This window comes from Macaca thibetana, chromosome 18 (assembly GCF_024542745.1).
Source record: "Macaca thibetana thibetana isolate TM-01 chromosome 18, ASM2454274v1, whole genome shotgun sequence".
Lineage (NCBI taxonomy): Eukaryota > Metazoa > Chordata > Mammalia > Primates > Cercopithecidae > Macaca > Macaca thibetana.
The window spans coordinates 57,262,472-57,277,274 of NC_065595.1; the positions used below are offsets into that span (position 1 = coordinate 57,262,472).

At 41.7% G+C, this 14,803-nt stretch overlaps 1 protein-coding gene across 6 annotated transcripts in view; it reads left to right on the forward strand.

Annotated features, from left to right (window-relative positions):
* Positions 1 to 14,803, forward strand: part of TMEM241 (transmembrane protein 241) — a 163,726-nt gene that overhangs the window by 95,185 nt on the left and 53,738 nt on the right. The window lies entirely within an intron of this gene.

A 14,803-nucleotide genomic window follows, 5' to 3' on the forward strand; every position in this document is an offset into this window, starting at 1 on the left:
TGAACTTCTGAGGAAGTGACAAGTAAACAAATCTCTCATAGTCTGTAATCACAGTTCTTATAGGTTCAATTTCTGGTACACACACACACACACACACACACACACACACACACACACTACAGGGGAAATCCTAGAAGTATGTTTACAAAGCCCATCACACTTTGCTCTCACCAGGTCAAGTCTATGCTGAACAGAGTTGGTTCTCTTCATTTTTCTACTTTGTATTCTATTACTACTGTTATTTTTTTCTTTCTAGTCATCCTCGCATTCTCATCCTGATTGCCGCTATCTCTTGAGTGGGGAGCTTGTTACTGTCTTTCTCCACCTCCTGGATGGTGAACGGTAATCCCAAAGAGGGGGCTCCTCTCCCCAGTTCACTATTTGAGGTTCTTCCCATCTTAGCTGCTGAAGACACCTCACTCCTCCTTCCCATCACATTTCAAAGCTTGTTTCAGATATAACTTTCTGATAGCAGTTTAGCATTCCTTTTCTCCCTTCAGTTGTTATTCAACACCTTCATATGTTCTGGAAGGTGATGAAAATACATTGTTAAACCACATGAAGCTGTACTGTCATGTAACTTTTATGTTGAAAGACCATGCTGAAAAAATCTAATTATGGCTGTTCCCTAATTAAATCATTTTTCTTTTTCACTGTCTCAGCGGCTATGGCAATGAGGATAATTTTTCATGGAAAATTAAAACCTAGAGGCAGCAGCATAATTTCCTTTGCAGACTCTTGCTCGGCAATAATAACAGCATGTCTGATGTCTTTCCATGACATCACCGATGAGGCGACAGGAACATGAAGTGGCAAGTTTGGGAGCTGCCATTCACATGGAAACAGCCAGCCAGGAAGTTAGTTATCTGGGAGTTGTTTGTTTATGAACAAGGTTTTCCTGGAGGGAATGTGGGAGGGGAAATACAGTTTTGGATTCAGGAAAAATTTTTAAATTCCATTTCCTATTGTCAAAATAATTCATAGAGAAATGAGTGCTATGAGTGGACATTTTGCTGTTTTGAATAAGGTTCTTGTTTTTGTTTTGTTTTTTTTTTTTATTTCCAGTTATGTCGTCTTCATTTTTTCCGAGCTAATTTTAGTGCCTTTGATCATCACAATTTTCTGTGTTGCAAAAATAGGGTAACAATTCTGTTTCACAACTTCTGACTTGAATGAATTCGCTCGTTTATCGTTTGTTCATTTACTAGGAGAGGTCCTTACTTTCTGTAAATTTCCTGACTCTAAGGTTTTTATGGTTGCCATTAGTAGCCCAGATAATTTTTTAAAAAATGAAAGTCGTTTTTGCAACATAAAAAGCCAGTTAATGGGAACATTTGCAAGGCCTCCTCTAGGGGATGAATTGATGTGTGCTTGATTTATTGTAGGATGGTATCCAATAAACAAGTGTGGGGTGAGTGCTCGCTCAAAAACTGATTTTATTCTGCACACCTTTGCACTCCCATCAGAAAGAGAGAAAGATGGAATTCTGCATATATCTTGTAAAGTAACTGCATTGCCCCATGTTCCGTGTTCTTGTGGTATACCCATTCCTTCCTTTCTTTGTGCCATTTATTCTATAGGGGTTTGGCTTTCTTTGTAAAGACCCTTTACAAAGGGTATCCTTTAAACTAAGTTCCCTAGGGTGTGGCTGAACATCGGGTAATTAGCAAAGAACACAGCAAGTTCTGCTGGTGCCCAAACCAGAGGGCAGACCATGGCCAGGACCGATGGCCTGTGTCAGCAGAGTGACTGCCGTAGTCAGAGCAGACCCAGATGAAGCAGCTCTTGGGAAATTTGAAGGAGTAGACTTTTTTATGGGAAAGCTAAGTTTGGATGCATCAATGATAGACAGGCGTGACATGTAAATTTGAAAGAATTTTAGCAGATATTTACTTGGTGCAATTTTGTGAAAATAACTGTTCTGTTACATTGTGCCTTGGAGATATCTCGGTGTCCCGGTACCCGGATGCCTCCTCACACTTGTTTTCCTGTCCCATCCCCAAAAGTGGAATTTGTGTAAAGTGTAGTTATTCGCCCATTTTTTTTGTGCTTAAAATTGCTCTCCTCTCTTAAAATTGCTCTCCTCTCTTACAAAAAGTGGTCCAAACTTGCTTTTTTTTTCCTTCTTGCTTGCTTTTTTTTTTTTTTTTGAGACAGGGTCCCTCTCTGTCACTCAGGCTGGAGTGCAGTGGTGCGATCTCAACTCACTGCAATCTCTGCCTCCAATTTCAAGCAATTCTCCTGCCTCAGCCTCCTGAGTAGCTGGAATACAGGCCTGCGCCACCACGCCCAGTTAATTTTTGTATTTTTTTTAAGTAGAGACAGGATTTTACCATGTTGGCCAGGCTGGTCTCGAACCCCTGACCTCAAGTGATCCGCCTGCCTGGGCCTCCCAAAATGCTGGAATTGCAGTCATGAGCCACCGTGCCCAGCCGTCCCCCTTTCCCCTTCTTCACTCTGCATTGGCACTTTGAGCTTACCTGGTCGTTCTTTAGATAAAGATTTTTGGTGTTGTTTTGTTTATGTATAAGTAGACTGTGTCTGATTTTAAGGCCAGACAGTGAAGTACAAGCAAATTGTGCTTTTTTATAGGACTCCAAAATAGCCAATTAGTCAAGTGTGCAACAAGAAAAGTTTTTAAGTCAACAACTAATTGCTTTGTATCATTTAAATACAACTAGCTATGAGACTGAATTTGTAATTTTGGTTGTTTCTGTGCAGTTTGACAGGAGAAGGGTTGAGGGGGAGGATTGTGTGGGGAACAGGGTCTCTCTGGCCACATTTCCATGTCAGTCTTCTTGTGTGAGCTCTGGGGTGGGGAGGGGTGGGGCATGGTGCACAAGGAGCAGGCCCAGGGTCGCATCTGTGTCCAAGAAGAATTCTGTCTTCTTTCTTTCCTGCCTCACTCTCAGGCCATTATTCCCTACTTGAGGCTTCATATGTTTTCTGCACAATTTTCCAGTGTGGTTACGGTTGGCCTTGAATATAGTAGGTGATTAGTCAAGATTTGATATATCAAATGCCCACCACTTTCCCTTTTCTCCCCTTCAGGAGAAGAAAAGTAAAGGAAAACAGAAAAAAATAATAATCAGGTAACTGTACTTCCCAGCGATCCACCTGCTGTATCAGCCTGTGAGCCCAAGGAAGGCAGGGCACATCTTACTCAAGGTTACATCGCCAGCACCTAGCAGAGCACCCAGAGGCATAATTTGAATTGCAAAAGAGTTGGTGACTTTTACAGTACCTCCAAAATTTGTAGTCCGCATGGAATTAGGAGTCATTATTTTCAAGTCTCGGGTTAGTCCTTTGTACAATGACTACCCCTCCCCCTCTAGAAAAGAACAGAAGAGTTTACTTTTTCACCCGATGTTAGATTTATCTTCTTGAAATTTGAAGTCTTCAGTTTCAGTGATGCAGTCACCAGTTGCTACCTGTGCCTTGCCCTCTGCCCAAAAAGGGAGGGTTTGTTATCTGTGAAAACATAATTTTTCCTTCAGGCGGGAGTAGGGGTGTTCTCGTAACTTCAAGCGTTGCATTCCCGCCTTGGAAATTTCACTGGGAGCAGTGTTGATCTTATTATTCCAAATTACCAAACATTTGCTGCCATTTGGCTGTGCCATTCAGAGCACTTTATTCCTTCATGCGCCCTTAAAGTGTTAGGATAAGGGAATACAACACTTTGGCAGTTATTAAATTTCATCTTTCTTTGGAGTATGCTATATACATTCTGTCCTTCACAGATAGCTAGAACACTCCATAAATCAGAATAAGAGTTCACTTTAAAGCACTGACAGAGTGCCTTATTTTATCCCTGACAGTTAACCGGCCCAGTTTTGAGCCCATAGGCAGACAGTAGATGCATCTTTGATTGGGTTATTGAGCTATTGCTGTGTGAACCACCCAGATCTGATCAGTCCTAATTATTTGAAGCCTGTATCTTCTATGAAGTCAGCCATGCTGATTATTATTTTCCTCAGGTTATAGTTGGGCTTTTTAAAGAATGTTTACTCTAAGAATTAGGTAATACATAACCTGGTTTCAATACTCATGCTTTTTATGAAGGTTTTCTTTTCCCTGAAATTTTTTTTTCATGTTGCTTTGTGCAAAGATGTTATGTCAGCAAATGCATTCAGCAGGTGTATAGGGTGGCCTGTCTTATAACCAGCTATGGAGATGAGACTGTAGAGAGTAGTGACAAGCAACCCAGCATTTTGGAGACAGAAAGACCTGGGTAAGAATCTCATTATCTGGCAATACGACCTTGCAAAAATCAAATAACTTATTTATATGTCAGTTTGCTTGTATGTAAAATAGGAATAATTGTATACACTTCACAGAAATGTTACAAGAATTATTTAAAATAATGTATGTTAAGCAGTTACTGTTAGCTGGTGTTTTTTGTTTTTTTTTTTTTCAATTTTTGAAATATCTCAGCGGACCTGATATATCATTTTATCTAACATTTTGGAAGTGCTACACTGGTGTTTAAAGAAAAGGGAAAAAAAAGTCAGTCCTAAAGATTGTTAGATGAGTCCTCTGTTGTTAGGTGAAATTTCAGCTTTCATTTTGTATTTGGTTGGTAGTAAGAGAAGGGGGAATTGAGACAAAGTGGTATTAACTCTGATGTGGAATCACACACCCAAAAGAATGGTTACACTGAAAACATTGGCCATACCAAATGTTGGTAAGGATTGTAGAATGACATTTATGCTTTAGAAGACACCAAAGCTAAACAACATCTACATAATAACTCAGTAATCCCCCTCCTCAGTCTTTACCCAAGAGAAATGAAGACATGTGTTCACAACAAGATATGTTCAATGTTGTGGAATTAGATGGTGTACGTTGCATAACTGTGAGTATACTAAAAGCTATTGAATTGTACTCTTTCATGGGGTGAATTTTATGGTATGTGCATTATATCTCAGTAAGGCTGTTATTTAAAATATATATATATATGTTCAAGGCCAAGTGTGGTGGCTCATGCCTGTAATCCCAGGGTTTTGGAAGACCAGGGTAACACTTGAGGTCAGGAGTTTGAGACCAGCCTAGGCAACATAGTGAGACCTCATTTCTACCAAAAAAAGTTCTTTTAAAATTAGCCAGGGGTAGTGGTGTGTGCCTGTGCTCCCAGCTCTTTGAGAGGCTGAGGTGGGAGAATTGCTTGAGCCCAGGAGTTCAAGACTACAGTGAGTTATGATCACTCCACCACACTGTACGCTGGGCAACAGAGCAAGACTCTATCTCAAAAAAACAAAAAAGAAAAGAAAAGAAAAAAGAAAATGTGTGGCAGCTTTATTCATAATAGCACCTAACTAGATGAAATAGTCCATAAATTTCATCTGTCCACACAATAGAATCCTCACTGCAGTAGGAAAGGGCACGTGGCCACAGAGGGGATTCAGGATGGGTGAATGAATTGGGAGGAGTCTGTGGAGCCTGGTGCAATGCTGGGAAGGGCCGGTGTCTCTGTCCAAGTGGCAGCTGTGTGGGTGTTAATGGGTATAAACGCTCAGCAAGCTGTGTACTTGAGATTCCTGTGCCTCATACACTACACGGTATTTATGTTATACTTCAGTTTTAAAAATCGGATGTGGATGCTGAATGGTGCCGTGCTCAGAAAGCAGAGCCCCACATGCTGACCTGCCCTCCTGTTTGTTGGTCACTGGGAGGAAAAACAGGCCCGGCAGTTTCCCGAGCAGAGCCTTGGGGCCTCTTGCTTTGTGGCTTCTCCTGTGCTATAGGTGGTGACGGGGGCGGGTTTCACTTGCTGGGAAAAGGACACCTTGTAGCTGGGACCTTGTTATTCTGGGCGGTGGCCACCATTTCTCCTGAACGTTGCGGTTGGAGAGGGTTTCTAACAGATCTTCAGCTCGGTGCCAAGGTAAAGAAGGTGAGCTCAGTCTTCCCGGTAGCATTGCAGAAGCGTTTCTTGCTCTGGTCGTGCCCCACACCGGTGCCTTCAGGGGCTGTGACTAATTATGGAAAACGGCACACCTGTCATTCTCTCAGACCATGAGGTTTACTTGAGTGAACACCACTGTTCCGGGGCTCTGTCTCTCGCTGAATGCTCCCACTGGGCTGGGGCCTTCCAAGTAGCTGAAAGTACAGGTGTGAGCCACCACATCTGGCCAATTTTTCAATTTTTTGTAGAGATGAGGTCTCGGTAGTTGCCCAGGCTGCCCATAGGCCTTTTCTGAAAGGCTCCACATTGGTGGCTCTCCTCTCGTGTGGGTGCTGCTTGAGCGTCTGACTGTGATGGTGGTGAACAGTCCCCTAGGGAAGAGGTGCTTGGGTGTGGACCCCCATGCTTTGCTGCTGTCGCATTTATCTTTACAGGCAACTGTACAACGTAGAAAACACCTCCAGGAAACTGAGAGGCTGCTGAAGACTAATGGAGAATGGATGAATGTAAGGGAAGTAGGTTGTCACGGGAGCCAGGAACTCACTCTGCAGCTCGGCAGAGCAGAGCCAGGCTGTCAGGGTGCACCTTAGGGACACCTGCAGCCCAACCATCCGGAGAGCTGAATGCCAGCCTTCCCCAGACATGAGCCGGCATGGGCCGGGGTGTGGGAATGCAAATGGCGTGGTTTCCTGGTCAGGGTTTGAATTTTCCTATAGGTATTTAACTGTAGTGGGTATTCACCATTATTGAAGCAAATAACTTTCCCCTTAACTTGTGACTTTAATTTTGACCCATGGCATCTCTAGAAAAAAAAACCGTAGAAACCATTTAGTCCACTATCTTCATTTAAAAAGTTCAAAAAGCTAATTATAGAAAATGTAGAAAGTAAATAAAAAAAAAAAAAGCTTATGGGACTCTACCATATTAGACATTTTAGAGTATATTCTTTGGAAATTTTTTTCGTACACACATTCCTGAGGTTTTCTGTTTTTACAGAAATGGGATTGTTCTTCACCTGTTGGGTTTCTTTCTTTCTTTCTTTCTTTCTTTTTTTTTTTTTTTTTAATCTTTAGTTCTAGGGTACATGTGCACAACGTGCAGGTTTGATACATAGGTATACACGTGCCATGTTGGTTTGCTGCACCCATCAACTCATCATTTACATTAGGTATTTCTCCTAATGCCATCTCTCCCCCAGCCTCCCACCCCAGACAGGCCCCAGTGTGTGGTGTTCCCCTCCCTGTGTCCAAGTGATCTCATTGTTCAGTTCCCACCTATGAGTGAGAACATGAGGTGTTTGGTTTTCTGTCCTTGTGATAGTTTGCTCAGAATGATGGTTTCTAGTTTCATCCATGTCCCTGCAAAGGACATGAACTCATCCTTTTTTATGACTGCATAGTATTCCATGGTGTATATGTGCCACAGTTTCTTAATCTAGTCTATCACTGAGGGACATTTGGATTGGTTCCAAGTCTTTGCTATTGTGAATAGTGCTGCAATAAACATACGTGTGCATGTGTCTTTATAGTAGCATGATTTAGAATTCTTTGGATATATACCTAGTAATGGGATTGCTGGGTCAAATGGTAATTCTAATTCTAGATCCTTAAGGAAATTGCCACAATGTCTTCCACAATGGTTGAACTAATTTACATTCCCACCAACAGTGTAAAAGCGTTCCTATTTCTCCACATCCTCTCCAGCATCTGTTGTTTCCTGACTTTTTAGTGATTGCCATTCTAACTGGCGTAAGGTGGTATCTCTTTGTGGTTTTGATTTGCATTTCTGTGATGACCAGTGATGATGAGCATTTTTTCATGTGTCTGTTGGCTGCATAGATGTCTTCTTTTGAGAAGTGCCTGTTCATATCCTTTGCCCACTTTTTGATGGGATTGTTTTTTCTTTTAAATTTGTTTGAGTTCTTTGTAGACTCTGGATATTAGCCATTTGTCAGAAGGGGAGATTGCAAAAATTTTCTCCCATTCTATAGATTGCCTTTTCACTCTAATGGTAGTTTCTTTTGCTGTGCAGAGCTCTTTAGTTTAATTAGATCTCATTTGTCAATTTTGGCTTTTGTTGCCATTGCTTTTGGTGTTTTAGTCATGAAGTCCTTGCCCGTGTCTGTGTCCTGAATGGTATTGCCTAGGTTTTCTTCTAGGGTATTTATGGTTTTAGGTCTAACATTTAAGTCTTTAATCCATTTTGAATTAATTTTTGTATAAGTTGTAAGGAAGGGATCCAGTTTCAGCTTTCTACATATGGCTAGCCAGTTTTCCCAGCACCATTTGTTAAATAGGGAATCCTTTCCCCATTTCTTGTTTTTGTCAGGTTTGTCAAAGATCAGATAGTTGTAGATGTGTGGTGTTATTTCTGAGGCGTCTGTTCTGTTCCATTGGTCTGTATCTCTTTTTGGTACCAGTACCATGCTGTTTTGGTTACTGTAGCCTTGTAGTATAATTTGAAGTGAAGTAGCATGATGCCTCCAGCTTTGTTCTTTTTGTTTAGGATTGTCTTGGCAATGCAGGCTCTTTTTTGGTTCCATATGAACTTTAAAGTAGCTTTTTTTTGTAGTTCTGTGAAGAAAGTCATTGATAGCTTTATGGGGATGGCATTGAATCTATAAATTATTTTGAGCAGTATGGCCATTTTCACGATATTGATTCTTCCTATCCATGAGCATGGAATATTCTTCAATTTGTTTGCATCCTCTTTTATTTCGTTGAGCAGTGATGTATAGTTCTCCTTGAGGAGGTCCTTTACGTCCCTTGTAAGTCGGATTCCTAGGTATTTTATTCTCTTTGTAGCAATTGTGAATGGGAGTTCACTCGTGATTTGTCTCTCTGTTTGTCTGTTACTGGTATATAGGAATGCTTATGATTTTTGCACATTGATTTTGTATCCTGAGACTTTCCTGAAGTTGCTTATCAGCTTAAGGAGATTTTGGGCTGAGACGATGGGCTTTTCTAAATTTACAATCATGTCATCTGCAAACAGGGACAATTTGACTTCCACATTTCCTAATTGAATACCTTTTATTTCTTTCTCTTGCCTGATAGCCCTGGCCAAAACTTCCAAAACTATGTTAAATAGGAGTGATGAGAGAGGGCATCCTTCTCTTGTGCCAGTTTTCAAAGGGAATGCTTCCAGTTTTGGCCATTCAGTATGATATTGGCTGTGGGTTTATCATAAATAAATGTTATTATTTTGAGATAACGTTCCATCAATACCTAGCTTATTGAGAGTTTTTAGCATGAAGGGCTGCTGAATTCTGTCAAAGGCCTTTTCTGCATCTATTGAGATAATCATGTGGTTCTTGTCTTTGGTTCTGTTTATATGCTGGATTACGTTTATTGATTTGCATATGTTGAACCAGTCTTGCATCCCAGGGATGAAGCCGACTTGATCGTGGTGGATAAGCTTTTTGATGTGCTGCTGGATTCGGTTTGCCAGTATTTTATTGAGGATTTTCGCATCGATGTTCATCAGGGATATTGATCTAAAATTCTCTTTTTTTGTTGTGTCTCTGCCAGGCTTTGGTATCAGGATGATGTTGACCTCATAAAATGAGTTAGGGAGGATTCTCTCTTTTTCTATTGATTGGAATAGTTTCAGAAGGAATGGTACCAGCTCCTCCTTGTACCTCTGCTAGAATTTGGCTGTGAATCCGTCTGTTCCTGGACTTTTTTTGGTTGGTAGGCTATTAATTATTGCCTCAATTTCAGAGCCTGTTATTGGTCTACTCAGAGATTCAACTTCTTCGTGGTTTAGTGTTGGGAGATGTGTCCAGGAATTTATCCATTTCTTCTAGATTTTCTAGTTTATTTGTGTGGAGGTGTTTATAGTATTCTCTGATGGTAGTTTGTATTTCTGTGGGGTTGGTGGTGATATCCCCTTTATCATTTCTTATTGCATCTATTTCATTCTTCTCCCTTTTCTTCTTTATTAATCTTGCTAGTGGCCTATCAATTTTGTTGATCTTTTCAAAAAACCAGCTCCTGGATTCATTGATTTTTTTGAAGGTTTTTTTTGTGTCTCTATCTCTTTCAGTTCTGCTCTGATCTTAGTTATTTCTTGCCTTCTGCTAGCTTTTGAATTTGTTTGCTCTTGCTTCTCTAGTTCTTTTAATTGTGATGTTAGGGTGTTGATTTTAGATCTTTCCTGCTTTCTCCTGTGGGCATTTAGTGCTATAAATTTCCCTCTATACACTGCTTTAAATATGTCCCAGAGATTCTGGTATGTTATATCTTTGTTCTCATTGGTTTCAAAGAACATCTTTATTTCTGCCTTCATTTTGTTATTTACCCAGTAGCCATTCAGAGCAGGTTGTTCAGTTTCCATGTAGTTGTGTGGTTTTGAGTGAGTTTCTTAATCCTGAGTTCTAATTTGATTGCACTGTGGTCTGAGAGACAGTTTGTTGTGATTTCTGTTCTTTTACGTTTGCTGAGGAGTGCTTTATTTCCAATTATGTGGTCAATTTTAGAATAAGTGTGATGTGGTGCTGAGAAGAATGTATATTCTGTTGGAGTGGAAAGTTCTGTAGATGTCTATTAGGTCTGCTTGTTTCAGAGCTGAGTTCAAGTCCTGGATATCCTTGTTAACCTTCTGTCTCATTGATCTGTCTAATATTGACAGTGGGGTGTTAAAGGCTCCCATTATTATTGTGTGGGAGTTTAAGTCTCTTTGTAGGTCTCTAAGGACTTGCTTTATGAATCTGGGTGCTCCTGTATTGGGTGCATGTATATTTAGGGTAGACAGCTCTTCTTGTTGAATTGATCCCTTTACCATTATGTAATGGCCTTCTTTGTCTCTTTCGAATTTTGTTGGTTTAAAGTCTGTTTTATCAGAGACTAGGATTGCAACCCTTGCTTTTTTTTGGTTTCCATTTGCTTGGTAGATCCTCCTCCATCCCTTTATCTTGAGCCTGTGTGCATCTTTGCACGTGAGATGGGTCTCCTGAATACAGCACACTGATGGATCTTAACTCTTTATCCAATTTGCCAGTCTGTGTCTTTTAATTGGGACATTTAGCCCATTTACATTTAAGGTTAATATTGTTATGTGTGAATTTGATCCTGCTATCACACAGAGCAGGGACTAGATGCTTTGTCCTGAGCACATGCTCAGTCAGTGACTTTGGAAACATGGCAGGGCCACCAGGCATATTGCTGGTCCCCCAACATTTTGGAGATGGCCACACAATCAACAAATCACATTTTGCTGTAGAGATGAATAAACCGAGTTACTAAGGGGTGCTGCAAGGGGATTCTGAAATGCATACTCCTTGCCTTCAGAAAATGTGCATGTGCCTTGTCCACAGGCTTTAAGAGATCTTTATGAAAAGTAGCCACTGATGGGCATTGTTTTCTTCTTGATAGAGAAGGACACTTGATGGGCTCCTGGCTGTACCCAGACTGGGTAGGGGGGCCCATGCCAGCAGCCGATGTTCCTTTTGTGGGACCAGGGAAGGGCCACAATTCAGATTTCTTTATATTTAGCTTTCATGAAGAGGGGTACTTTATACATTGGAGGGGACAAGATAACACATTTCTTTACTCTGGGTCTTTACATTGGGCCTTGATGTGGCAGCTGACAGATTTATTAAGTTAAAGACTCTCTGCTTTCTTTGGAACATATGCTTGAATGTCTATAACAACATTCTCATTTTAAACTTAGAAGATAGATTAACATTGAATGGCTTCTCCCAAGCATTGGTTTGCCAGAATCTTAGGGACACTCAGTGTGCGACTGATCACACACCTTCTTCGCTTTGGCTGCCAGGAATCATGCGGCTACACTCTGAGCCCCTCCTGTGCGCAGCGGCCACCCTGGCGTGGATTTTGTCCTGGCCTCCCTCTGCCTTCCTCTCCTTGGTTTCCCCTTTCCTTCATGTTTCTTACCTACTTCTGATTGATATTTTATGTCTGAATTGATCTATCTTTTTAAGCTTCTTGAAAATTCTCAGTGGAACAAGTCAGGAAATGAATAAAATCCCCTACCCCTTCAAAAAAAGATAATAAGGGAAAGAACAAAATTCAATCCCTGATAAATACTTTCTAGATGATTCCTTTATTTTAGAGAGGAACCTGAAATCCAGAGAGGGGAATGGCTCTGCCTGAGGTTATTCAGCGAGTTTGTGACCCAGCCAGGGAGCACCCAGGACTCTCCCTGCTGGCTTGCTGCTCTCTCAGACACACACACAGGGCTGGGAGAGGCTCTCTTGTCATGCATACGGAGGACTGCCCCTGGTCTGCTGGTAAAACTGCATGCTTAATCTTCCTGGGACCAGCTGCCCCTCTTCTTTAAACGAATAGGATTCTCCATAGGACTTTTAAGATATGTTGCTAGGAAAAAGGGGTTTTAAACTATTGATTTTTCTTACTCTCTTCAGTTTTCCTTTGGCTTTAGCAGTGGCCTTTAACCTACCACATGCTTGGCATTCCAGTTCACACTCAGTGGCGTAGAGTGTGCTGGGCTCGTTCGTGCTGTTTCCCCTTTCGTAGAGTGTCCTTCCCGCTCTTCCCCCGCCCTGCCGCCGGTAATTCCTGAATGCCCTTCAGGCTTAGCACAGGACTCAGCCCTAAGTGGGGTTCCCATAACATTCAGAGTCTGCCCATGTCTTAGCACTTACCCAGTGATAACATTGACATTCTTTGCTTTAGCTAACCCAGCATGGGGTGTTGCGAGGGCAGATCTTGCCTTTCATGTCACTTCTCTAGTGTCCTGCGTGGTGCTCAGTGAACGTAATTTTGCCTCAACTTCATCCCAGCAAAAGCCCAAATCCCTTTTCCTTTTTCACTTCTAATTCAATGAAAGCATCTTCTGAAGCATTCAGCCTTTTTAAACAAACTTTCACTTTTTAAACTCTCCAAAAGAGCAAGGGAAGGTGTCTTAGCTCGATTGCCATGACAAAATATCACAGACTGGGTGGCTTACACAGTAGAAATTTACCTTCTCACAGTTCTGGAGGCTGCGACGTCCAAGAGTAAGCCAGGAGTAAGGTGCCGGCAGGGTGGGTGTCGTGCGAGAGCTCCCTCCTGGGGTTTCAGACGGCTGCCTTCTCCCTGTGCACTCGCATGAACTCCTCTGTGTGCACCTGGGGGAGCTGGGAGGACAGCAAAGCTCTGGTCTCTTTTTATTTTTTTATTTTTTCTGGTTTCTTCTTCTTTTTTTTTTTTGAGACAGAGTCTCACTCCCTCGCCCAGGCTGGAGTGCTGTGGCGCGGTCTCGGCTCACTGTAACCTCCGCCTCCTGGGTTCAAGTGATTCTCTTGCCTCAGCCTCCTGAGTAGCTGGGACTACAACTACAGGCTGCGCAACCATGCCTGGCTAATTTTTGTAGTTTAATAAAGACGGTGATTCACCATGTCGACCAGGCTGGTCTCGAACTCCTGACCTCACCCGCTTCGGCCTCCCAGAGTGCTGGGATTACAGTCGTGAGCCACCACGCCCAGCCTCTGGTCTCCTTTAATAAGGGCATGCATCTCATGGTGGGACTCTACATTCATGACCTCATCTAAACTAAATCATCTCCCAAAGGCACTGTCTCCAAGTACTGTCACATTGGGGGTTGGACTTCAACATATGAATTACGGACAATTCAGTCCATGGCAAATAGGTTGTGTGGCAAGAGCTGGAAGGTTTTCATGGTTTGTGTAAACGTATTGTGCAAGTTTTGTGTGTTCCTAATAAGTTCTCACTCTCTGGTCTTGTAAAACTGAGTGTGACCAGACCTGGAGCCAGGGTCCAGTCTTTGATGTCACGTAGAGGGCTCACTTCTTCCAGCCAATGCTCTTCAGGAAGTGTTGGGCTCAATACAGGAAGGAGGCAGGTGAAAAGCAGGCAACAGGGTTTGACCTAATGGGCACCACATCTCCTACCTTTGAATGTTGCAAGGAAGTGTTGGGGACTGGGGTCTGGATATTTCTCTTTTGGCAGACCTATTCTTTCACCTCCATTATTGCTAAATATAACAGTAGTGTGAATTGAAGTTATGGTTATACCAAAAGGAGATGAACAAATCCTCACTAGCCTTGGAGCAAGCATAATTATGGTGCTTTTATTGAATGCTCCTTTGAGCTTAAATTCATGTCATTTCTAAAAATAGTCTTCAGAGATTAGATCTGTGCTTTGAGTAAATCAAAACAACTTAGAAAATAAAAACATCTTACCCACATGCCCTTCCTTTCCACAAGCACAGAGTTCTGCTTCACTTGGTAGACTAGTAGAACTTTCCAGCTAGCAGGACAAAAGTTTAAAAAATAACTGGCACAAACCCATCATTCTAAAAGTATGTCTGACAGTAGAAGAGTACGTTTACTAAGTTACATGAAACCAAGAAGTGAAAAGTACTAGAATGGGAAATTAAGAGACTCCATACCAGGTTGTCACTGATTGGAGTTTGAAGGAAAATTAGGGAAGTCTCAAACTCTCCATTTGTCTTCTACAACTGGGTGTTCTAAGTATGTTGACATTACTTTGCTTTTTATTACTACTTGGAAAAGAAGAAATACTTGGCAAATTTATAGCCCATCTATTTAAAGAAAATTATAATAGCAAATAAAGAAACAACGCAATCAAGTATTTTAGGACAAGCTGAAGTGGAATGCCCAAAGAGAAAGATAGAGGAAGAAGTCCTCCAAAGGTTCTGTGAAACACCACTTCAGTAGACATGCTATGAATATGGCCTTCTGAGAAATGTAAGCACCAGAGAAAAGTCGGACATCCAGCCCAGGCAAGAGATAGCACCTTTAGCATAACTGTGCCAGGAAGATTGCAAGTCCAGAAGGCCCACATGTTTCTGAAGTTATGCCTTTGTTAAAGAGTTCAGAGTTTTGGTACTTGAATTCTACTACCCACTCCACCTACCTTCTCGGGATAAAAACCAAGAGAACATATGGAC